We start from the raw sequence: 25,397 nt of genomic DNA, 5'->3' as shown, positions 1-25,397 counted from the left end.
GGGAACGTTGTGCCCTCCATCGAAGTTGTGCGGAAGGCGGCCTAGCGAAGTACGAGATGTTCCTGCGTCTCGCTCTCCGCTCTGCATAGTTGTCAAGGTGTCGCCGAAACGGGTACGATATACGAGGGTGCGCAGCGCCCTAGCCCTCGACTCAAACAGGAGGCTGCTATCAAGATTGCTGAATGCCCTGATAGTCTGTTTGTTTTGTCGGTCGGCAAGCTGATAATGATGTAGATTGCGCTTTGTGGACGCCACATGGTGGACTCGCCCAGCATTACACTAGCGAATTTCGGCCGCACTCGGCGAGGTGGATTACTGTATGGCTTATTTACCTACTTTAAATGAAGGAGCGGAACTTCAAGATGGCGACAATGTTCCCTGTACAACGTGACGATGAAGACGACGATGTTTAGTGCACAGCGGGAGAGTGTATTTCAGGCGTGATCGACAGCGGCGATAGTATAGTGCGCTTGAGCCTGGCCTAGGGAAGCTGATTTAATCGTTCCGGTGCGAGGTGGGAACTCAGTGCTGGAAATGCCTTTTTGTTTTTTTACTGAGAATATGTGGCGACACGTTTTGTCCACAAATTCTGTTCCCGCTACTCATGAGCCAAAGCATAATTTCGCATTAAAATTGTTACATCCTTCATCTGGGGCCTCCGTTTACGAAAGGAAAGAAATGCAAGAAACTGAAAACTAGACACCAAAATTCAAAGGCGCATCTTTGAGTTGGCAACCGAGTGCGCAACTCACAAAGCCATACCGTCCTTATTACGGAGGCAGATAACGATTACTTTCATGGGAAAACGTATCCCGCCTGTGTGGCTTGCACAATTGCCTTATCAATAGGTCTGCCTTTTGTGATTACTGATGACACTACATTAAAACCTTGAAGTATAAAAACTACCGTCAACGTTGAAGAAAAAAAAGAAACACCCAATGAACTAACCAGTACACGAGGTGTAACTTTGGTACTCTATAAATACACTGGGCATAACATTAAACATATTGAAACAAGTTTAGATTGCCTCGTCAACGTAGGATCTCCTCCCTTTTTAAGCAAGCACTTAAGAGTGCATTTTCGTGATACTTGCGGATGATACCTTTGCAAACAAGAAAGAAACGACTTCGGTTGCTACTGTAGTCGTTGTCATAGCTGCTCCTGTGGGTAATATAAGGTTGGTTTTTACTGGCTATCTGATGGTGTCATAGAAAGCGGTTGATATGCAGTTTCTCTTGTCGGGAAAATTTAGCGCAGCTCAAGCATTTCAAAGAAGCAGAAACAGTATTGGAAATTTCGTGTCAAGCTGTTTCCAGGAGCATCATTGACTAAGTCCTGCTCTCTGCCATGCCTGCATGATTCAATCACAAATGTTGTTTTAACAATCCGTTCCCCTTTGAGATATCATTAGGTCGATTCCTTCTCTGTCGACTAGGAGCCAATATACAAAGTAACTTCCTTCTCGAGCTTCAAACTCTGTGTCAGTAGATTGGTTTGGCATGAAAAAAAAAAAAAACTCTCCTTAGGATGACATTGTTTGCGACATTGACCGCCTAGATCTATGCTGCAGACAATCGAATCCAATTTTTGAAGTCAGATCTTTGATGTTTGAACACAAGAGTGCCTATGATGCCCTTGAATGTCCATGGTAATAGCTTTGTCTGGAAGAAAGTCAAGATTGGCAAGTAACAATTGGAAATATTTATAATACCTGACTGATATGTCTTGCGCTGATCAAATTATAAGCCCTGTTTCATCCTATATGGTGAATATTTGTATTTCAAAATTTACTTAAGCATTTTTTTTTCTGCGAACCAGGTTGAGGGACTCCGTCTAACTTTAACCCCCGAATGCAGAGATCTAACTTGACTCAACATGAATTCCGGCGGACTCAAGTCGGCCGCAACGCGTGCCATAAATTGTACTTGACTTGAAAGGCACCTTGCTCTCAACTTGACTCGCTCGAAGTCGGATCAAGTTTCAAGTCAGCTCTTGGGCTGTCTCAAGGGCGACTTCGTTCGTTTTTGTTTTTCAACATAGCTGCCCGTCAGAGCGACGTCGCTCGCATGATTGCGTGGTTGGAGTTTGCTCGCCACGCAATGGACGTGGTGTTTTCAGAAGTGCATTGACTCAAAGATTCCTCGACCAGCCCTGCATAGTCGGTTAAATTCGATACAGATATACGATGAAAAGCAGTTTCTCGACCGCTGTCGGTTCTCCAAGCTTGTCTCGATGTTGCCTCTCCGGGAAAGTGCTTACAAAAGAGAACAACCTGTGCCTCGCATGCTGCAGCTGCTAATGGAATTAATATTTTATGTCGCTGGCACCTCCCAAACGGAAGCGGAGACCTCGCAAGGATTCCACAGTCAACGGTGTGCTGAGGAGTTGGGGAAGTCACCGTGCTTCTAGCAAACCACCTGCGCCCGATGCTAGTGCACTTCCCCGACGCGCGGATTTTTTCATCACCGATGCGGGAGTTTTACGAAATAGCCGACTTCCCTGTACTGACAGGCTGCATAGACTGTACTCACGTGAGAATCAAAAATCCTAGCGGTCCAGTCGCTCAAGTCAACCATAACAGCTAGGGTTACTTTTCCATAAAAGTTCAGGCAAGCAATTAATATTTTTGCGTGGTGTTACGAATGGGCAACTGTTAGCTTATTGGTCTCGAGCGCTGGTGTATGAAGCAAAACGAAATTGTCAGTTGCTGTACTTGAGGTCCAGTTTTCTGCTTTGGACAAAGTAGCCGCCCAGAGTGCAGCTTCGTTACCCATGCAGATAGCGCTGCGCTGTTATGCGTGATTGATACGCAGCTGACAGCCAGTTTCGCGGGTTTAAAAACAATGCGTCTTCTCAACGACGGACTGTCGTGTAAACAGTAACTGAGTGCAATAGAAAACATCTTACTAAATGGGTAGCGTATCCGGAGCCCAGAAAATGAAAGCTCTACGTTCCCCTAAATTTGCTGAATGGTGTAATTCTGGTTTTATGCAGGTTGTCATGGACCGCAGCTATAAATTCTTGATACCGTCGCCAGCTGGCCAGGCTTCTTCACGACAGCCGAATCTTTGATACCTCTTGTTTGAAGGTGCTCTACGAGGAACATCGTGTTCCCGGAGTGCTGATCGGGGATGCTGGATATGTATGTCAGCCGTGCTTGATGACGCCCCTGTCAGACCATGGCCCGCCAAACACATCGCAAGGAAGGTAAGTAGATATATCGGCAGTGGCATTGCGTAATGCAAACTTTGATCATCCATTTCCAGTGTGGCATCAGATCATAACACATACAAAAGAACGCGCGATTTTTCTTTATTCACACAGGGACCAGAAACTAGCTTGCAAGGTTAATAGTTACAAAGCATCTGCCCTTTATCCTCCTCTACATGTTTGAGCTCTTGCATTTGTCCATAGTGTTCATTTTGTGTGAGAGCGTATACAGCTTGTTCAGTCAAAAGCCGTCGCTATACTCCACCTTCAGCTCGGGCTTTGTTGGAAGAAGGAAAAATGGGGCCTGTAGTTGAAGCGCTGTCCCATCCCTCACGCGGTTCTAGTGTTCACTAAAGACTGTATCTCATGCTGTTCCTTTACTTTTCTACAAACCAGGATGAAAATTAAGTTTTTGTCAACCAAAAAGTGAGACAGATACTTCGCTGTCCTTTCCCCAGAAACCTACTTAAAAACTATTGACAAAATTCAAGGAAGGAAAAGGTGCGGTTAAAGATAGTCTGAGTGTATCGTTACATTTTGCCTTTTGTTATTCTTCAAGAGCACTATGTTGACCTTGCAGGAGGCGACCGCCACTGTGCTCCTCCTAAGAAGAGCAGAAAAGGGCAGCCTTCCCTACAGAGATCTCACCTACACCCGATGGCCACTGCTAGAGCACAGACGCTACAGTCTGAGATGGAAAACCTTAGCACTCCACTGCTTGTGTTCGACAGTAAAAAGCAAGTGTTTATTCACGGTTGATGGTTCGGTTTGGCATGGCTGCGGATATCGTTTTGGGTGCCATTCCTAAATGTGGAATACCAAAACGAGGAACATGCACAAATAGAAGCAGACGATGATCGCTGTCCCTGCACAAAATACAGCAAAAAACATACCAAAATAATACACATATATGTCGCAGGTCTCTGGGTCAGACTATTTTTGTGGCCTTGAGGAGCTTTCCTAATCACCCTTCACTATTGAAGCCATATCTACAAATTACTTAAAAGTTTTGGGCACCTAAGACTGGGCACCTGAGTCCCAAAGGCGAAAGCCTTTGGTACTGGTTCTATATTGTAGTGTTTACTTGACAGAACCCCGCTGACCACCCAGTGCAGGACAGCAGCTTTTGTTTAACGATATTTATTGCCTCAGGACATCAGTAGGGTATGAGATGAAGAATGAGCTAATGATTAAATGAAATAAATAATTAATTAAAAAACAAAGACAGGAGCTTCTTACGTGAAGGATTCGAAGCCTGTGAGCAGCTCCACTCAGCGGTGATGGCGCGCGCTCGATGCGCCGCTTCGTCTTGATCGCTGGCAGCAGATGGCCTGCACCACACTTTGTCCCAGAGACTGCGGTGAAGGCGACGTCGTCAAGCCCCTACGTTGCCATGGAGACGGCAGAAACGCTAAACAAAGAAAACTATGATATGGTTTTCACGTTCCCGGCGTGGCATAGTCGATTAGCGCTGTCAACTGGGATCAGGGAGGTAGCAGTTTGATTCCCGGTGGATGATGATTTTTTAAAAGAATCGACAGAACCCCGCCGATGTCCAGCGGACTCACGCGGAATCTCGCGAACATAACTCGTGGACAGATCTTGCCCACGTGAAATTTTTACCATGAGCCTTTAAGGCTTTCACCTTATAATTTCGTTCATCTATCAAATACGCAGTAGGAATAAATGTTTGCAAAATTTACGTAAACCCTAAAAATATTCAGATGATTTAAATTCAAAAGAAGGCTTTGGTTTACTTTCTTTTCATATGAATGTATACTATTTGTCGCAGCCTGTATATGATACGAATGCTTCCCAACTCGCCCAAGCTTCCGCACTAATTTCATTTATTTATTTATTTACCTTTAGGGTACGGATCACATTAGAGAGGGGAGGGATCAATACAGTACAAAGTTTCAGCAATAAGTCTCAAGACTAAGAGATGCATATGAAAAACGAGTGCAAAAAATCGAGCTAGAACTGATGATGATAAGCACGGAAAACCAAAATACATATTTCAAAATGGTAAATTTACATATGTAATGAATAAGCAGTTCAACAGTTTTTTTTTCCAACTTCTTGCTTACATAACAAAAACGCAGACAAAAATATTGATTAAAACCGAGAATAAAAACAAACACTCGAAATATATCAATGCAAAGCATTTTCAAGCGCACTTCTAAACTTATCATGGCTAGTTATTGTTGTTAATAAAGGTGATAACTTGTTCCAGCCCTTGCTAGTCCTGGGAAAAAAAGAGAATACATAACGACGTTAACTTATGGTACGCTAACCTTCTGATTGAGGTCTGGCCGCGAAGAAATAAACGGTGCTGGGGTGATATAAAGAGTGCGTAAAATACTGTTTTATTAATAAAATTTGTGGAAGAGACAAATGCGGGAGAGTTTTCGGCGATCTGATAATAGGGTAAGGTTTAATGTGTTTCACTTGCTGTCCTGTTGAAATTATTTAACATGAAGCAAGTTGAGTGGTTCTGTACGGCCTCTAGGCTCTGTGCTAGTGAAGCGTGAAATCCATCCCATATTGGTGAAGCGTGCTCGAGCTGTGACCGCACATAGGTGGTGTATAACATTTGTTTAATGGATGATCGTGCATGAGCAAACTTTCGACGCAAATACCCCGGATTACGATGAGCTTTAGAGTTTATACTCTCAATATGCATCTTCCAACGCAAATTGTTAGTTATGGTAACTCCTAAATATGGATACAATGTCACGCATTCTTACAAGTTATATGTAAGGAAATAATTAGGAGTAGTGAAGTTAGAACGCAGAACCGCATTGATTTGCACCTGTTATTGTTCAGTTGCATTTGCCACTCATGCCACCACTCAGTTTATATAGGTAAAGCTGCAAAGCTGCTATATCTGTGTCATTAGTAATTTTTCGATAAATAAAACGCCATCATCCGCACACAAAAATATATGTGAAGAAATAGTAGTAGACAATTTATTAATATATGCCGGAAACAAAAGTGGGCCCAGGTCAGACCCTTGAGGGACGTCTGAGCTAACTGGGGCTAAGGAGGAGTTAGAGTTATTAGCAACACCAAATTTGTCTCGAGACGTGAAAAAGCTCCGGTTCCAGTTAAGTAACGTAGGTTCGATATTTAACATGGCAAATTTGTGTAAGAGCAGTGAATGACACACCTTTTCCAATGCCTCAGAAAAATCCGGAAATAAAGAGTCCGTTAGAAAACCTGCGTCGAGATTAGTGTGTCATTTACAAATGTAAGAAGCTTGGTTTCGCAAGAGAAACCTATTCTTAATCCTTGCTTGTTTGTAGTAAAGAATTTTTCATCAACGAAGTTAGCTAGATGAATGTATATTACATGTCCCATTATTTTTTAAGGCACTGAAGTAAGAAAAATTGGTCTATAGTTAAAAGGATTGGGAGAATCACCGGATTTGTGTATTGGCATTATTTTTCCTGTTTTCCAATCGGAGGGAAGCAATAATAATAATAATAATAATAATAATAATAATAATAATAATAATAATAATAATAATAATAATAATAATAATAATAATAATAATAATAATAATAATAATAATAATAATAATAATAATAATAATAATAATAATAATAATAATAATAATAATAATAATAATAATTGGTTCACATGAAGGGAAAGGCGCAGTATCTGTCACACTTGCTCTGTGGACACCTGAACCGCGCCGTAAGGGAAGGGAAGAAGGTGGGAGTGAAAGAGGAAATAAAAAGGGGAGCCGTAGTGGAGGTATACGGAGTAATTTCGACCACCTGGGGATTTTTAACGGCCGCTGACATCGCACAGCACACGAACGTATGATTGCGAAAATAGGTATTGCAAAATGATGGAAGAAAATTCAACAGCATGGAGTAAAAATTTTGCGATTTCATCAGCACCACGCGAGGATGTAATTTTCAGGTTTCTTAATAAAGTTTTGATACCTGATGCTTCAAAAATAATGGGATATACATTTTGAAAAGCTAGTGCACCGCAGAATGAGTAGGTTGCTGATAGACACTGGTGAAGAAAACGATTGCATTAACGTGGTATTTAGAACGCCTACGCTAAGATGGCTTCACCCCAACTCACCAGCCTGTGTTAGCGAAATTAGTGAAATCGTATTTTTAGTATTCGGTTTAACTATGCTCCAAAAACATTTGGCGTTTGTTTTGAGTAGCGAAGGAAATGCTTTATTTAAAAAAAATGTGTATTTGGTTTTTTTTAATGCATTTTTGCAATTATAGCAGAGGCGCCTTTTTCTATTACATATTGTGTTGAGGAACTTTGCGTACCAAGGGGCTTGATTATGTGAATAGATGCGCTGAAGTAGAATATACCGAGATGTTAAATTTAGCATTTTATTTCTGAACAAGCACCAATTTGTTTCGATTGACCGTTCCTAAAACTGCGGTATGTACTCATCAATGAAGTAATAGAGGTCAGTGTTTATTGCAGAAAAGTTAGCATTGTTTTAATTTCTTATTGCTTTCAGATGTTTTCATTGATATGGTTGGGAGAACGTAAGCGGGAAATGTAAGATGTCGTGATTACTGAGCCCAGGTACGTGTGTTATTGACGAGACGCTGTCTGAGAAGACGTAAGCACAAGATCAAGAAGAGAAGGTGAGTGCTGGTTAACGCGGCGGTGAGACAATCATTTGTGAGAAGGAAAAGTTAATACATAGTGTAATGAAGTTATTACACTCAGTCGATGAAGGACTGGAAAAGGGATTGGTTTGTGACCATACGATATTTGGAAAATTTAAAGTCACATAAAATATATTGGGTATCCAGGATAACGTATTGATAGCTGGTTCAAACATTCATGCAGATCATTACAAAATGACGAATAACTTGAGGGGGATCGACAGTAAACACGTTTGAGTATTTTTTTAAATTTACTGGTCATAGAACACCAAATAATCTCTAAATCTGAAATGATTGGCATACAGAAGACCTCCATTTGCCTAATAATTGCAAGAACAACCCCGCCCACTCTTCCGATGCGATCCCTTCGAAAAACAGCATATTTCATTTTGCAACAAAACAACTCAGAATTCGTTATCTTACTTGTGAGCCACATTTCTGTCAGCGCTACCATGTCAGAGTTACAATTGTCGACAACAGCACAAAGTTCGTGTTTTTTTGGAACAAGACAGCGCACGCTCGAAAAACGTACCGAAAAAGAATACAGCCGAGTACCGCCTCCTCGTGCATTTGCCTATGAATTTTTTTTTATTGTCGTGCGCGTTCACAGCGAATAACACGCGGGTGGTTACTGTTGTCTTTGCCGCGGTGGGTTCCTTTTTCAGTTGTCAGAGACGATGACGATGTTGTCAGAATCATTGTAAACATAGGCTCTCCCATCGGGAATAATTTTTTGTATCAACTCAATCATAATAATTTGATTATAATGATTATAATAATCATTATAAATTTTTTGTATCAAGTGCTTGCTTTTCCCCATTCTGTGAACTTTTTCCGGCAGTGACGCGTTCCAGGGCAGTAATCTTCGCTCATGGATATGGAGGTATCTTCTAAGTTTTTTATGTCTGAGCGTTTGGAAAGGACTAGCTGTTTGCATTTGTACGTCTCAACTTTAACAACTCATGCCCGCGTTTTTCCCGTGTGAAACTGAACTAGTCGGTGTGCTCTGGCTATTTGTCTCTCGGTATATCTACCTTGAGTGTACTTGCAAACACTTCTAACTTTCTTTTCGGAATCAGACCACGTTTCATCTGCCGAGTCAGGGACGCCGTAAAATATCAAACTATTCTCGCGAGAACAATCCTCGCCATTGTTTAGCCTTGAGCGAAGAATACAAGTGCCATCTTCAACGCTAGCTACGGAATCTCTTAACTCATTAAGGGCGGTATGCCACAGCTCAAGTGCAGAAATTTGGTGTTAAACGATTTCTAGTCTTTCTTTTATATCACAAATCCCCTGGCAGACGAATTCCTGTTATTCTTTTAGGTCTGTTATTGAAGACGCCATAGACATCTGAAAGGTTTCCATTCTTTTTAGAGCGTTCATATAGATTATTCATTGTTTGTAGCACTTCAGTAACGGCATCCGAAGGTTCTATGTTTTGTGGATCGTGTCCGGGATTGCACTCCGCATTACCACATAACAATACAAGCAACGAACAGAACGGGTTGAGTAATGCTTTGGGGCATAGAATCACGACAGGAACACATCGTCAAATCGAAACCAGGCATAAAGTAAATCGAACCGACGAACCTGCACAATGAAGAATAATCTGTGCAAGCCCATTGTTAAATTCCTCGTCATGCCACCATTCCCACTGACAACCGATGCGGCCGGGCGTGAATTTATACGCCCCATCACCAATGTTGCGGATGACCTTGATGCTGCGTAGTCGTGAAGACTGTCCAATGCAAACTGCTGTGCATGCGGGTTCGTTGGCTTCTGCAGATAGAGGCAGGCTAACAGGCGAAAAGCTGGCCAAACTACTTCCGCCTTCCATGACAATCGATATGTTGCCGATGAACGGGTCCTGACGTAGTGGATCACAAGCAGCGCGGAATTCACGTCCGCTCCCCGAGTTGTGAACCTGCACAATGAAAAAGCATCTGTTTAAGCCTATCGTTGAAATCCTTGGTCATGCCACCATGCCATATCATACGCGATTTGGGCATAAGATTAACTTTACTTCGATTTTTTCTTCTATGAAAGACAAAAAAATTTTTGAACCCCAGCCATGACGAAAAAAGAATTGCGAGTCCAATGCAACCTAAAAATTGCGTAAATAATGAGCCGAGAAAATATCTGGAATATTACATATATTTTTTCTAGACATGTACAGGTTGAACACGCCTTGCATTTTCAAGATTCAAGTGTAACATTATAAACTGTCTCTTGTTTTACATACTCAATTGATAAGACAGTAAGAGAGGTATGTAAATATATATTAGAAATTATAAGACTTAGGCATGGCTAAACCTAGTTACACGAGCAAAAGCTCTGTTAACGATGGTTTTGCATAGTTTATCGGGGTTGTAGACGATTTGACGCTTTGATTTAGGGAGTCGCTCAAGGTTCGCCTTAACAGCAGATCTGACAGAGCGTTTAACACCGCCTTTTAGTTTCGTGTTTCTTTATATTTTTGTTCAGTTAGTCTTTTAGGGAAAGGAAGACGCAGTATATGCGTCACCTCTCGGTGGATACCTGCACGTAACTACATTAAGTTCACACCGCGATTTTGTTACAAAATTTCAAAATATTTTTTGCCAAAGAGCAGCTGCATCACTTTTCGAGAATTTCGCGATATTCAAGGGTTCAAAACGACATAGGCTCTAGGTAATGCATGCAAAGTGTTTTTGCGCTAGCATTCAAACTGATAGCGTAATTGACGATTACACTTCGAGCTTCTCCTCACAGCACTAAAGTTCTGCGGAGAAATTCAGTGATGACGTCACGGACGGTACTATTTCTGATGCTCGTTGCCTTCGCCCACGTACTGCTGCACATTTTCTGAAGGTGCTAATCAACGTTTCTAGGGCTTTGTTTTCGGCAGCCTTCTTTTCATTTCTTAAATCAAGTGTGTCTATGCAGAAAACGTACCGGTACCGTCAATGACGTCATCATGCGTCGCTGTGCAGTGCAGTGAAGCCTGATAGCCATGACGATTTTAATCGCTAATCGCGCCATTGTTTCAAATGCTAGCTGCAAGATATTTCGCATGCTTTAAGTACAAGTTATAATCATTCAACCGCTCGAAACTCGTCGAAATCTAAAACCGGTGCACCTTCCCTTTAAGCTGGTTTTTCATGAAGGAAATGCACCGTATCTTTCTTCATTCAAGGTCATTCAGATCTAGTGAGGCGAAGTCAGAACATGCATCCTGAGTAGTAGATCTTACACTCTTGAGGAAGGTGGACTGCCAGAAGAGTGCTAAGCTGAAAAGGTAGTGGTCTGGTGTCACCAGCCATGCGAAAACAAAGCTAAGTAATCTATCCAAATTAAGCAAAAAAATAACTAATTTGTACGAGCAAGTAAATTTCTCCTCAATTAGAGCCAGATAAGCAAAACAAGAAAGTGATCTCTGCATGTTTTGCTTTTTTCGGGAGTGACAAATTTTGTTACAGCGACAGAAGAAGCGCGACTTCCTTCGGGTAGTGTTAATTTCAGTGATGTCAGCAATTAGACTTCGAAAACGGCGTAGTAAAGCCAAATTGAATGTCTACTAGTAACTTTTTTTTCTTCCGCGCAATTAGAGCTAGAGTCCCCAGGCAACTTCATTTCAGGGTTCCCAACCACCACCACGGGATATGTCTTCGCAGGTAAAGTGGCTGCCACCTAACCGAACGGTTGCGTTCTGTGTAATGAAGGCAACGGAGCTGCATGTCCCAGAACGTGCCTGTCCGCCCATTTCTTCAACGCTATTCGACTCGAAAATTAGGTGGCCTGCGGCACACCAGGAAATTTGTCTTGCATTCTCTGACGATGATTTCTCTTAACAGCATCGTTACGGGAAAGTGTCGTCCCTTCCTCGTCTCATTTTCTCATTTCTCTGCTTATGAGTTCACTAAGTGAGTTTTGTACCTCGTTCTGGCAAAATGTGAAGACTGAATTGTACGCGGATAATAAGTGTTTCTTTCCGATGAGGGTGCACGTATACAGCTACATACCTTTTCTGCTGCCCTAAGAAATCGGTCCCGCTAATTTCGCAAGTTTTTCCTTTTTTTTTATGTGCACCCTTAGTTGCCTCGTTTCTGGAATGCGCAAAATACCCGGTACTAATAGACACATTGCTTATTTTATAGGCCCTAGAAAAGTACTTTCTCGGAAGAGGGAAGATGGCAGATTAAGTTCTTAAAGCGGATTGGAAGCTCTAATTACAGAAAACTGAACGACAAATCCCACACGGTCAGATGTCCGTCTAGGTTTCGACACTTTTAGTCCATCTCGTAGTAAAGCCTTGTTGCGAATATGCGCAGTGTACAGCACTATTTCCTCATACCCCAAATACTCCACGCTGCTGTATTTTTACTTGACGCGTATTGAAGATATCGATTGCCTTTATACTGATTCATTCATCAACTTATGAAATCATTATTTCATCTAAAAAGTTTGAACACCAGTCTTTTAGTGCCTTTCCTGTGCATGAAGGTCTTTTCAGATCTTTTTGCTTTAGTACTTATCACAAGAAACTTTCTTTCGAATAAATTCAAACTCCCTCAGGATAGACCTAGAGTGTTTCGCAGAAATGAACGTTTTAAACGGAAAAAGGTGTCGTGCCTATTCCGTTCCCTATAACTTTAATAGATTGCCAAATGAAACTGTGCAGTTGACTTTTCTTCCTCAAGTTAAGCGAGAAGCACAAAAATGGTTGTTTAGTCATTCTACACAGCATGCTACGTGAAAGTGTTTTTGCCATGTACTGCATTGTATGATGTACCTTTAGTTTATTATTGTTTATTTTGGCGTGGGGCACGCGCTCGTCGATTGCCGTGGCCCGCCTAAAAGCGCTCTTGTGCTTCTGCGGGCACGAGAATGTACTCTGTATTGATGAATGGTAATAAAATTATGTGTGTATGTAAGGAATTCCGAACATCATTAGCTCCTCGTGTGCAGCATTCAAGCTATTCACGCATATTCAGACACGCGCACTGTCTGTTCTATGCACTTGACGTACGTTCTTTCAAAAATATGCATGCACACGAGTGGTCCCTCCTGGTGTTCGCGCCGCCTTTTGACCCAAGATTCGCACGACAAGGATATGCACTCTTTACAGCACACCTAGGCAGTTAGGGCACGCGAAAGCACGCCGATCAACCACATTGACCTACATCTCTCCTTGTGCCGCCTACGGGAACGCGCGTGCGATGTTGCTCAGAGGGGAATGGCTATGTAAATGAGATCTTGTTCGGGAGTCTCACCCATAAATGTCTACTCTGTTTAATTTAAGACGACCACATTTGCATACACTTGCAGCATTGGATCGAAGGATAAGAACCAAAGGAGGCGGTAATGTGCTGCGCGGAGAAGAGAAGGCTCAATTATGCTATTCACCGTCTGCGTACATTACTGGGTAGCTCTGGCCACGCGATCCTTACGCGAGGATTCGAAAATGAATGCTACCTATACGTAAATTTATGATGCTCATGTTGCACAACTTTACTGCATACCAGTGTGTCGCAAGCAGGGGCTTAGCCAGGGGTATAGTGGCTCCTTTAGGCTGTTTCTTATGCCATATAATTTTCGACTCGTGGCGTATAACACGTCACCTCCCCCCCCCCCCCCTTCCCCAATCTGCGATATACGCAGTGCAACAATCCGTTCAGTATTAGTCGGGTACTGGTAATGTATTTATGACTGAATCATAAGCCCAACTACCAGGTGATGACAAATCAATTTCTGTTTTCATTTTGCCGCTATCACAACTACAGCCAAAAGGCACCAACGCGGTTTGCATTGTAGAACGGGGCTCTAGCTGTGTCTCGTGAGGTACTTAAGATCATACCATAAAAATCTTCTCCTACGGCTCCTAAGGAACAGTGACTACCATAGCAATAGAGGAAATGCAAAGTTCCCAACATTTGTAGCGACCGCCATGTTGTCTTTGGCACAGCAAGAATTTCGCTTTTGGTTGCTCTGTGTTACGAGGTAGAACATGTGCCGCCTCGGAAGAATGTTAGCTCTGTATCCTGTATTAGCCATCCTCAGTGTCAATTCAAGATTTGACAGTGCTTCCCAAGCTCACTGATGCAACACTGGCGGAATTTTCCGCCTCACAAATATCCGTCCAAGAGAAAACAGTGGAATTCCTACTGCACCCGTTGAGGCTTCTATGTCGACGTGCACGCCAAAGAAATTGATCTGACTGGATGTATTTCATCAGTGCACCAAATTAATGTTCTTTGCCAGATAACCTTGTGTAAACATGAAATCGTGATTTGATCCCTTAAAATGCTTAGCAGGTTGCAATCTTCGATCTTTCTTATGGGAGCTGGCACTGCAAAACGTGGTTATGATGTTATAACTTGTAAACTTCAGCTATTAGTTACTAGAGTTCGCCCCTTGGAATATTGAAGTGCAACTTAAGTCGCTCGATTTCTTGCCCATATTTCCCTATCTATGTTTTCTGTTCTTAACGCGAATTCTGCTCTATTCGAGGTGACAGCTACGCGTCTCCGACACAAGCTTCATTTTGCATTTGTGCTTCGTTCTGGGCATTTACTTCAATTGTAGATATCTGCATTACAGGTGAATTTTATGTCTCTCGCAGTTTCGGCCTTTCTTAGAAACCTGTCTTTTAATGTCTTGCGCACTCAAATGCAGCACTGTGGATACCACTTTGCCACAAAGTATCCTTTTACCACTTGCCATTCATGGAGTGGATCAGAGAAATAACTCAAGTTACTGATATTCAGGTCGAACTTAAGAACAAGAAATGGGCATGAGCAGGATATGTAGTTTGAAGAGAGGATAACCGATGATCTCTAAGAGTAACCGATTGGATTCCAACGGAAGTTAAGTAGTACTAAGGGGTGGCTGAAAACTAGCGTGGCTGATGAGATTAAGAAATTCGCGGGGCTAAAGTGTATGCCGCTAACACAGGTCCGGGTTAATTGGAAGAACATGGGAGAGGCCTTCGCCCTGAAGTGGTCATAGTGCCGCTGATGATGATGATTCATGGCACAAAGTCATTCGTTTTTAATGTCTTTGAGCGTGCGTACGTATCCGTACTGACCTGAAATAAAGGAGCTTCATCCCATTTCATAGCAATTATTCATGCTCTTTTCGGAGGCCAGAATCTCGCGGAAAACCCACGGAAGCCTGAAGGCTAAATGTAAGGGAGTTTATCAGCGATGAAAGGAAACATTAGCGAACGACGATTAATGTTGCCGACGAGAAGAACGCTCGGAAGACGTAAGCGCGAACTGAGTACAGACGAAGCAAGCTCTAAACAACTAAAAAACCAATGGTTTGGTGATATACAGATTACACGTACAGTCATTCAGACTGCACAACTCACTCGGAATCGAAGCTGTAGCTCGGAAATGTTTTCGCGGAAGTACAGCATCATTACCCACAAATATACAAATGCAAGTTATTTATGAATATAATGTTGCTGACTTTGTTCTTCCTGTCCCAAGTGTAACTCCCACGAATACTTACTGGCTTGAGAGCGCAAGCAAGGCGAAGCTCGACGCAGGCGCTGTGTCATCTTCCATTGATTAGTCTGCGGTAGTATTGTTATTTTCATTTGCTTGAAGGGCGACCAAGTCAAGTGGGCTGACACAGCTGCTTTCTTATACTTTATGTGCAGCTACCCGTGTCATGCAAGCGTTTGCACGTGCGCATACAATGTCGCGTTTGAAAGACAGCATGAGTAAAACATAAAATGAGTAGACGTAAGGAACGAAGGAATAGCATATATGACGCTGTGACGCTAGACGGCAGCAGCAGAATTTGATGTTGTCATAATGTGGTACAAGAAGCAAGCAGCATTGCGCGGACGGACGACTATGGTTTTCTTTCCATCGATCGCATTTATTTTTGTCTTTAGCCTGCGAAATGAAAACACAGTTAAAAGCGTGCGTTTACCTCGTTCCCCTACTCCTTCTTGTATTGTTGCTGTATACAGGAAGCCGCACAGTATTTTTTTCCGGAGGAAGAGTTGCGACCATGTCACTAAACAGCGTGGAGCCACCACGCAGTTTGTTTTCGGAGCCCCTAATATGATGGCGCATAGTAGTTCTCATTTTTCCTCCTAAATGGCGGGCCTTTTTGAATACCCCTCATTGCGAAAGTAAGCGTGTTAGGTCGTGAACACAGAAGAAACACAGCGTGATCATCCAGTGGTGCATCTCTCTTCCTCACGCGTCTCAATAAAGTGTTAAATGCCAAGTGTGGCCACAAGCTTGGTTTGTACCTTGATCATACGTTTTTCTTGCTGTTGGTTCTTGTTCAGACATTTCAGGTTCCTTTCTGTAGGCGCCAAAAGCTAACCTCCTCCCCTTTCGAACCTCTCTTTTAGCTGCGAGCGGATATCTTCTGCCGGGATGGTGTAGCAGCCGAAGAGGTGAGTCTCAGAAGAGAACTCGGACAGCGCCATAGAAGCAATCGTTTCCTTGCAAGCCTAGATGCCCTGGGGTCCAGATAACGCATTTAAGTGTGTCTGGGAGACAGGTGACGCGAAGTTTCATACTATGGCTCCTGTAAACCTAAAGCTAGCCAGGAATGCGGTGGTATAAATATTTCCAGAGTACCTTACCGATTTGCAAACTTATTAAGAGATTGACTAAATATTTTGGTGCAGATATCATCTGTTAAGCATAAACGAGTTCGAAACTTCGGTGACTAATTATTCAAGAAAGGGGTTTACAGCTATTTACTACAAAGCGCATTATGCATAGAATTTGCAGAAAAGATTCATTCGACAAAAATCAGGTTATTTTCAGGTTGGAAATAAACATATGATGTGGAGAAGGGAGAAAAATCGCACGTGGAAGCACGCGGGTGCTGGGAGGAAATTTTAGTACGCTTATACGTCACAACAGGAGTGAAATTCAAGGCAAACGTGGTTAGCGAATGTCTTCTATTACGTACATTTTTTTTTTAATTTCGCCAGTTTTATCGGCATGGTACACTATTAGGGTGCCCGAATGCTCCCAAGGAAAAATGTCCTAAGAGAACAGTACTGAATTTCTACCAGTTAATATATTAATGAATAAATACAGGCAAAATGAGGAATCACATACCGTGGATGTGCGCAGTTAATTATCTGCGTGCATGCGCCACACGCTCATAGAAACTTGTGAATGGGCATGAAAAGGCAAGTATCATCTTTCACCACCTTTATTCCGACTACAGGTATGGCTCGCCGAATTTCATTGCCGTCCTCAGGACGACCTCCATGAGCTACAAAAAAAAATATTGCGCGTATTGAGAAGCACAATGGCAGGTCCGCACTTTTGTGGTAACGTCTAGATCTCGCTATTGACAGCCACTTTCGACAAAATGACGCTGATACAAAGCCTATGTTCTTTAAAGGGTACGGTGCTGCCATAGTGTGCTGGCACTAATCCTGAGAAAAGCGTCTTCTAAAGCGGTTTTATTGCTCTTTGGCTTCAGTAAGCGGTCCCTGTTAAGCTCTTTAGCGGTAGCGAGGAATGTTGAAGGGGGAGTGCTCGACGTACCTTGCCGATAATAAATGAACGGAAAAAGAAGACACATTGCGCGAGAAATAAAGCCCCGCAATACTGGTCGAGCATTTAGGTAAGATATCAAAGAAGAAAGCTAAACACTCTTCGATCGTGCTACACTACTGCGGTTAAGCCCTCTTAAGGAAAGCGCCGTTATCCGCTGTGAAGAGAGTAAATAACACGAGCAGCCGAGCTTTTTAGAAACTTCATTATTTTTATTCTAGCTTTCTTTATAACAAGCTTTTGTTTCCGCAACACTTAGCGATAGCGGCCGTTTTAGATGCCGTAATAACAGAAAAATCGAGCAACAAGCTTTGGCATCCAGAGGTCTTTTTTTATTGTTAATGATGCTTGTTTGTCACTCAAGCCTTTTACGTTTCCAATATCAAGAAATAACATGAGTTGGTTTTCCCGTGTGGATTTTTCCGCTTTAATACCTTTCAGAGAGTATTAGTGTTGCAAGATCTTTTCGTCATATAATCTTGATGATAGTTGGTTAGGCGTTCATCAGCGATGAAATCAAAAAAAATTATAACTGTTTCTGGACGAGGGTAACACACATTCAGAGCTCGGTTATACGTATGCTTTATGTTCGGAACAATGCTTTTTCTTAGGAGCAGCATTTATCGCATCCATTTTGGTCGGGATGGAAGACTCATATGGCTTTTTAAGAAAAAAAAAAACGCTATTACCTTCTTTTTGTGAACCGTCTACTCGGCATGCATAGTGTGTAAAGCAATCCCCGGTAATGCTTTTTAGCTAGCAATTAGGATTGTAAAAATAACGCCGAAGGTTCTAAGACTGTGGCAATATTTATAGAACATGTTCAAAATATAACGGAAGGAAAGCTACGAATAGGCGCAGTTTTCTGCTCGCATTATCCACATTTTTATCTGGTGGGCCCGATGACGCTTTTTTTTATCTATTGGCTACAATTCGTTTTTTCGTTTTGTTTCGAAGAAATTGATTTCTGTTGTTGAATATTCGTCTTTTATCAGCAGCCCATGACATATAATATTTGAAGGTTTGCGTAATACGTTTACCAGAAGACGACAAGAATTGTAACCTTTCAGTTCTGCAGCTTGTGGATAGTAGGAGAAAGCTATTTTTTTCATAACTTAGTAGGTCGCTCTGAGCCTTCACCTCAGATGCTTCATTGCATGCCAAGTAGCGGGGCGTTAATAAGAGTAAACACGCGCATCCAGCGAGGGCAACAAGGGACACTGCAGAAGAAAGAGAAAAATGACTGTGTCTTGGGTGTGACTCTGAAACTAAGCATGACTACGACAACTTTATTTCTACAGTCCCCAGCTATCCTACGAATAGTGTATAACTATGAGTATTATGTTCTATAGGGAATAAATATATCTTAAGAACTGCCAGACTCCTCATTTACTGTTTTCTCAGTGGGATTTTCTTTTCTGACTTAAACGCAGCAGTGCCATAAAACAAGTGATTGAGCACGCATACCCTTGATTGTATATTCCTTCGGACAATTAACGAGGCTAGCTTATGAAGATAGCCTAAATGAAGACAGAAGTCTGCACAACATCAAAATTGTTGCAAAAACAGGTTAGAAGCAACAAATTTAAGTACTCTGAAGTAGCTCTCACTGGTATTATTTGTGGCAGCAGCAGCATTTTTGCTAGCAACAGAAGAGGGTTGGTCATTGTCGCTGGTATGGTGAATACGAAAAAAAAGCATCCATTAGTTTTTTATGGCTTTTTTACTCTATGTGTGTTAGGAAAAACTTCAAAGGCAAGGTTTTTGGTTTTCATCGGAATGTTGATAAACGCCTGTTAGCATGTTCCTAAGAGTGCTTTGCAATATTTAATTGTTGCTTGATAGTCAGAATCGACGTCCAAGAAGGTTGGGCTTCATTGTTCTATAGACCGTTACTATAAAGAGAGGAATCCTCTGTCTTGTTTCAACAGAATAAATAAATTAGTGGATAATAATATACGTGTATTGGTTATAGGCACTTATTACGCACCGGTGTTTTTTCATTGCGTATACAATGGAGATGTGCAGAAAGCCACATTGCCTTCAAGGTGATAAATTCACCAATTGCTAATGCCGAAAATTGTGTGAGCGCGCAAAATGTTTACACTTATATATCTGATCTGAGAAATTACAAAACATTAGCTGGGGCTTAGCTTTAGTGAAACCAGGTAGGTTGCTTACACAAAGTTGACGTTGCTTCCCTTCTTCTTCTTCTTCTTCAGTGTCACGGCGTGGCTACCGACCGGGTTTACCCGACGGCTTGATGTGGGGCCCCATCTGCGGTCGCTCTAATGGTAAAACGTGGCTACTGGCCGGGTTTACGCGACGGGCTGAAACGTGGCGTAGTATTGCTTACGCAATAAAAAGTCGAATGTAGCCCTACAAAGAATGTTATGTCAATGACGTAATTGAAATGCCATAGCGTGACAGAATGACTGTCACGCTATGCTAGTAAAGCAAAATTTGACTCTCGAACATGATGAGCTCTAAACCAAACAACGGTCATTTAACGTGTAAGAAACAGTCACTAAAAAGCCATGAGAAAAATCTGATTTTGTGGAAAGAGAAGCAGCTGTGCAAGTATTTCGCTTTTCACTGCCTGAACAACAAACTCGAAGTTGAATGCAAGTATTGCAAGTGAGAAAAATAAAGTTGTGATAAACATTTACTTCAAATTGTCTAGCTTCAGACATACTCTTAATCAGTGATGCGTGATTGACATTTCATCAACAGGACCTATCAAGCAGCGAGTATTATTTACAGTTCCTTTTTTGTGTTAGTTTCAGTAGTTTACGTAATCTCTTTTTCTCGCTGGTGATTTTCACAAAAACGAATTTTATTTCCTTTGGCAAAGCCTTTCCTACAGGCGCTTGTTACCCATGTTATTTTTTGTTCTCTCTCGTTGCATAGGACTTCATGAAAGTTCTCGATCTTTTCGTTTGTTGGGCAGCTAGGTTTGTCTTAGCAGTTCTTAACTCAATAGATAGATGGATTTATTGATAGGAAAGGCAGAGAGGTTGACCGGAATGATTAAAATCTAGCCTGCTACTCTGCATTGGGGAAGGGGAAGAGGAGAAGCAAGAAGATCATGATGGATGACGATGTGGGAGAAGGCATATGAAATATATATACAGAGACAGTAGCTTGCCTCACAAGTGCGAATCAAGCCCGCTGGCGCACAAAAAACGGCAAAGAGCACGCACTCCCTGGACACGCTTCCCCTTGTCCTGCCAAGCGCCCAGCAGCAGTTCCTCCGACAAAGGCCTCTTGCCCAAACGCTTCAAGGAAGCGGCTAGCACATTTCTTTCACATGCATACACGAAGCACGCCAATAATATATGGTCCGCAGTCTCGGGGATGGCACAAGTTGAACATTCCGGGGAGTCCACCTGTCCAATTAAATGTAAGTACTTCCGCGTGAAAGCCACGTTTAAACGAAGTTAATGTACCAAGCATGCATGATGACGCGGAATATCACGCGGAATATAAAATTTCAAAGTTCCATCTAGCTTTTTTAGACGAATGTGTCGGGCGTCTTGGCTGGGCCCAGTAAGCTGCCGTAGCAATCTCCCTACAGTTCGTAAGAATGGATGTTGTATCCGCTCTTGAAAAAGGCATAATGAAATGCCGGAAGCAACAGTATTATCTATGGGTGCGTTTGTTCAAAACATTTTCTTCAATTCTAGAGAAAATGAGTTAAAATCGCACAAAAAAAAAGGAGGTGAAACGCATCGAGGATATGTGGCAGTATTCTGCACGCTTTCAGGTCACAAAACATTTTCTGAAGCTCAGTGCTTAGCCATACGGCACAAAGCATTTTGTTCCTGGATACACATTAAAATACAAGGTATTGTCCTAAATTTCCAGCTTGTTTTGGTGGGCTCTTTTATGTGCGATTTGCTCAGTCTTACAGGGAACCTTGGTAAGGAGGGGTTTGGATCACCTCACTTCTAAGAAAATCCGCTTCCGAATTGTATACAACCCAATGATGAAAACCTCTTGCGTCTGAAGTCCCGAAAGAACATGCCCCTGTAGGACGTCTGGCTCTTAGTTCAGTTTGCGGGGTCAATGATTTGGATAAAAGCAGCAGCTCGAGACCTATTTTATGATGTTGGATGATTCTTCATTTTGCCTAGTGCTGCCGAAATTCATTCATTTTACTTGAGCTATTTCCGCCCTGCAAATGAACAAAAACTCTGAAAATATTATCTCCAGTGGAAGCTAGGCCTTTTTGTTGTAATTCTTGTGCTTTTTGAGTCTACAATAAAACCTTTGTACTCATTTGTACTCATCTAAACTCAGGGGTTTGAGTTTCTGCTCGTAATTTAATGTTGGGTTTTACGCAGTAAAATTAATTTCCTGAGATTTATGTTTGATTAAACAACGCGTACATTAAATGTTTTTCTGCTGTTAATTCAATTTGCCGTTCCTGTCACTCTTTTTCAATCTTATTTTATTCTTTTTGATATGGATTACTAATTCTGAGAGTCGGTCTGCTTCACTTCTCTCTTTTACACCCCTTCGAAAAGCAGCTAGGTACACTGAAATTCAGCTGTAAAGTAGTAAATTATACTACGCGAAAATTTGGAGGACAGATAAAATTTGTGTTCACGGGCATAACACGAGGGCGTTAAAGGCTCCTGCCTGAAGCACCCTTTGAGAATCCTCTATCGCATACATTCTGCAAATTACTCGGTTAATCGCGAACACCTCACTTTTTATCTGTATTATCTCACACATATTCTATAGCATACAGCATAAATATCTCACATTACGTGAAATACTGTTCAACATATATGCAACGTCCCGATTTAACGTAGAATTATGAGCATTTATATGTATGGGGGTATGTATGTATGTATGTATGTATGTATGTATGTATGTATGTATGTATGTATGTATGTACGTATGTATGTATGTATGTATGTATGTATGTATGTATGTATGTATGTATGCATGTATGTATGTATGTATGTATGTATGTATGCATGTATGTATGTATGTATGTATGTATGTATGTATGTATGTATGTATGTATGTATGTATGTATGTATGTATGTATGTATGTATGTATGTATGTATGTATGTATGTATATGTATATGTATGTATGTATGTATGTATGTATGTATGTATGTATGTATGTATGTATGTATGTATGTATGTATGTATGTATGTATGTATGTATGTATGTATGTGTGTGCGTATGTATGTATGTATGTATGTATGTATGTATGTATGTATGTATGTATGCATGTATGTATGTATGTATGTATGTATGTATGTATGTATGTATGTATGTATGTATGTATGTATGTATGTATGTGTCGGAGTAATTGTGCGCATCTGTGGGCTCCAGAGCCCCGGAAGATGCCCATCTCTGCTTCCCATCGCAAAGGAGAAGCCAATGTTGACAGCGCGTACCAATATATATATATATATATATATATATATATATATATATATATATATATATATATATATATATATATATATATATATATATATATATATATATGAAGCGACAGGAGCGTAAGTCGGCGCTAGGCGAGGTGCAGGAGGGTCAGGTGTGACAGGGTGGGTGATAGTGGCTAACTCTTCTTTAATGATGTGGCGGAGGCCGGCGTCATTAGAAGGAGGAGAAGAATGATCGCACTCGTGCCCGCAGAAACTGCTGAGGGCTTGGAGCTCCTCGCGGATTATCGCTCGAATGAGGGCTCGTAGATCGAGGTCCGTAGAGGTCGGGGCAGTAGCGCAGCCGGGCTGCAATCGGGAGGACTGCAGCTGGTCGAGGCGTTGGCAGGTCGTAATAATGGAATCAACACTTGATGAATTCTGGGCAACTAGGGTGTTATAAGCCATAGTATTGATTCCTTTCAAGACATGGGGTACGCGTTCAGGTTCCGGTATGGTGGAACTGATATGCCGACAGAATGCAAGCATGGCCTCTATGTATAGCGCATATGACTCATCGGGACCTTGAAGGCGGGAAGCGAGCATGTTCCTGGCGATCTCTGTCCGAACAGACGGTTCGGCGAAGTACTGTCGGAACTGCTGCTTGAAGGTGGGCCAGTTAGTGGTGCGGGGCTCGCTGTTGATAAATCAATTCCTGGCGACCTCAATAAGGTAGAAGGAAATGTTAAGGAATTCTAAAGCATCATCCTACCAGTTGCAGGCACTGCAGCGTTCACAAGTGTCGAGCCAGTCACTCACGTCTTCGTCGCGACGACCAGCGAACAGCGGCGGGTCGCGTTGTTGTGTGGGCACCGTTGAAGGCGGCGGTGTAGCTGAGGTAGAGGGTGCGCCTGGGTCGTGACTGCTCTCGGTTGACATGACGATGGCAGCTGTTGCCAAACGGCGACCGGAACGTAGCTCCAGCGAGAGGCAGGGCACAACGGAGCAAAGGGATCCAATCTCAACTCCACCACAGAAGACCCGGTCGAGACGGCAAAGTCGTGACGGCAAGGCAAGGTATGCCGTGTCAGCATTTACTCCGTTCGAGAACACAGGCGCATGCCGTGAACGAAGAGCGGATGTCACGAAACACGAGGAAGAGAACAACGAAGTGCCGCTCCGCTGCTCTAGCTTGCTAGTTTGTGCCTAGACGGACTGTGTTCCTGTGCTGTTCGCCGTTCAGCTTACAGAGGACTATACTCCGTTGAACCCTCAGTAAAACCCATTTCAATATATATATATATATATATATATATATATATATATATATATATATATATATTGCGTCGCCAAAATTATATCTTCCGCTTGCGTTGAGACAGTGGGCTGAACAATTCCAGAGCGCCGTCCTCTGCGGTTTCGTTTCAATGCGAGACAATTTAGGCCTAGTGATGACTAGGGCTTAGCACATGGTCAGAGCGTCGTCGCACGCCGCTTGCGCAGGCAACACCGTTCAGGTAAGCTCGCGCCATCCAGTGCGGCAAGCGTTCGAATGAGTCGTCTACTTTCTTGATGCATCTGTGGCCGACTATTTTTCGATGTACCGCTTTAGGCACATTACGCCAAGCAAACGATCCTGCGAGGACGAGACGGGCTGTATGCGGCGCCGTCAAACATGTAGTCGGAGCTTGTACCCGTCGGATGGCACACTGGACGATGCCTATATGACGGGTTGTTCTTGAAACACGGTTTAATGTGTGGAGTGTACGTACACTAAAAACTGGCCAGCCTGTCCGCTTTAAAATTTTACAACCGGGCTCGGACGTGCACCTTCTGTATCCTGCCGTAAACAAACGCCGAAACAGCCGCTGAACTTCGTACCGGATAGTTGTGAACTGTTGGTTGTTACAAGCCGTGCAAGGCATGAATATGAATTTAAAAAAAGATTTTCTTCATAGCTCAATCATTTTCGCAACGCGGTATTAAAGGGCTACCAAATTTTGTATATGCTCCAATTTTTACCCTCCGCAATTGCCATTATTTGTAAAAGGCATTAGTTCTGGTCGTGTAGCAGCACGTGAAAAAATGCAATAAATAACAAATGCCATTTGGTGGAAATGATTTTAAATTTTCCATGTGGCAGGGGTACGTATATGGCTGTTGTGGGGCAAAACTCTCACTAGACGCAAGGAAAATGTTGGGTCTGTATATCGAGGCAAGATTAAGAATTTGGACTATCAGCAACGATCGGTCGCCTTCATATATGCCTGCCACTGGCATCACAGTGTGTGAGTGAATAAATTGCCTAAATATTCTATAGAATGCTTCGTACGACAGTAATTTCGCCGCATTGAAGATCGCTCGCTCGTTCTGCCCTCATTCCCATGCATGCTGAGTACTAAACGTTTTCTTTTTTTTTTTTTCAATTGCAGCTGAATGACGAGTTCTGGCTGCAGACACTGCCCGATCGCATCGAGGACGACTAACCGACACGAAATAGTATGTTCCATATGGCGCCGTACGTAGCAGCGATTGACATTCGCCCAGCTTGACAGAACGGCAGCGGGTGCGTGCGGCTCGTGCTGTGCGCCAGTGTCGTCATCACCT

This window comes from Amblyomma maculatum, chromosome 4, assembly GCF_055883805.1.
Source record: "Amblyomma maculatum isolate TAMU_Amacu chromosome 4, ASM5588380v1, whole genome shotgun sequence".
Lineage (NCBI taxonomy): Eukaryota > Metazoa > Arthropoda > Arachnida > Ixodida > Ixodidae > Amblyomma > Amblyomma maculatum.
This window is presented reverse-complemented; position numbering follows the sequence as displayed.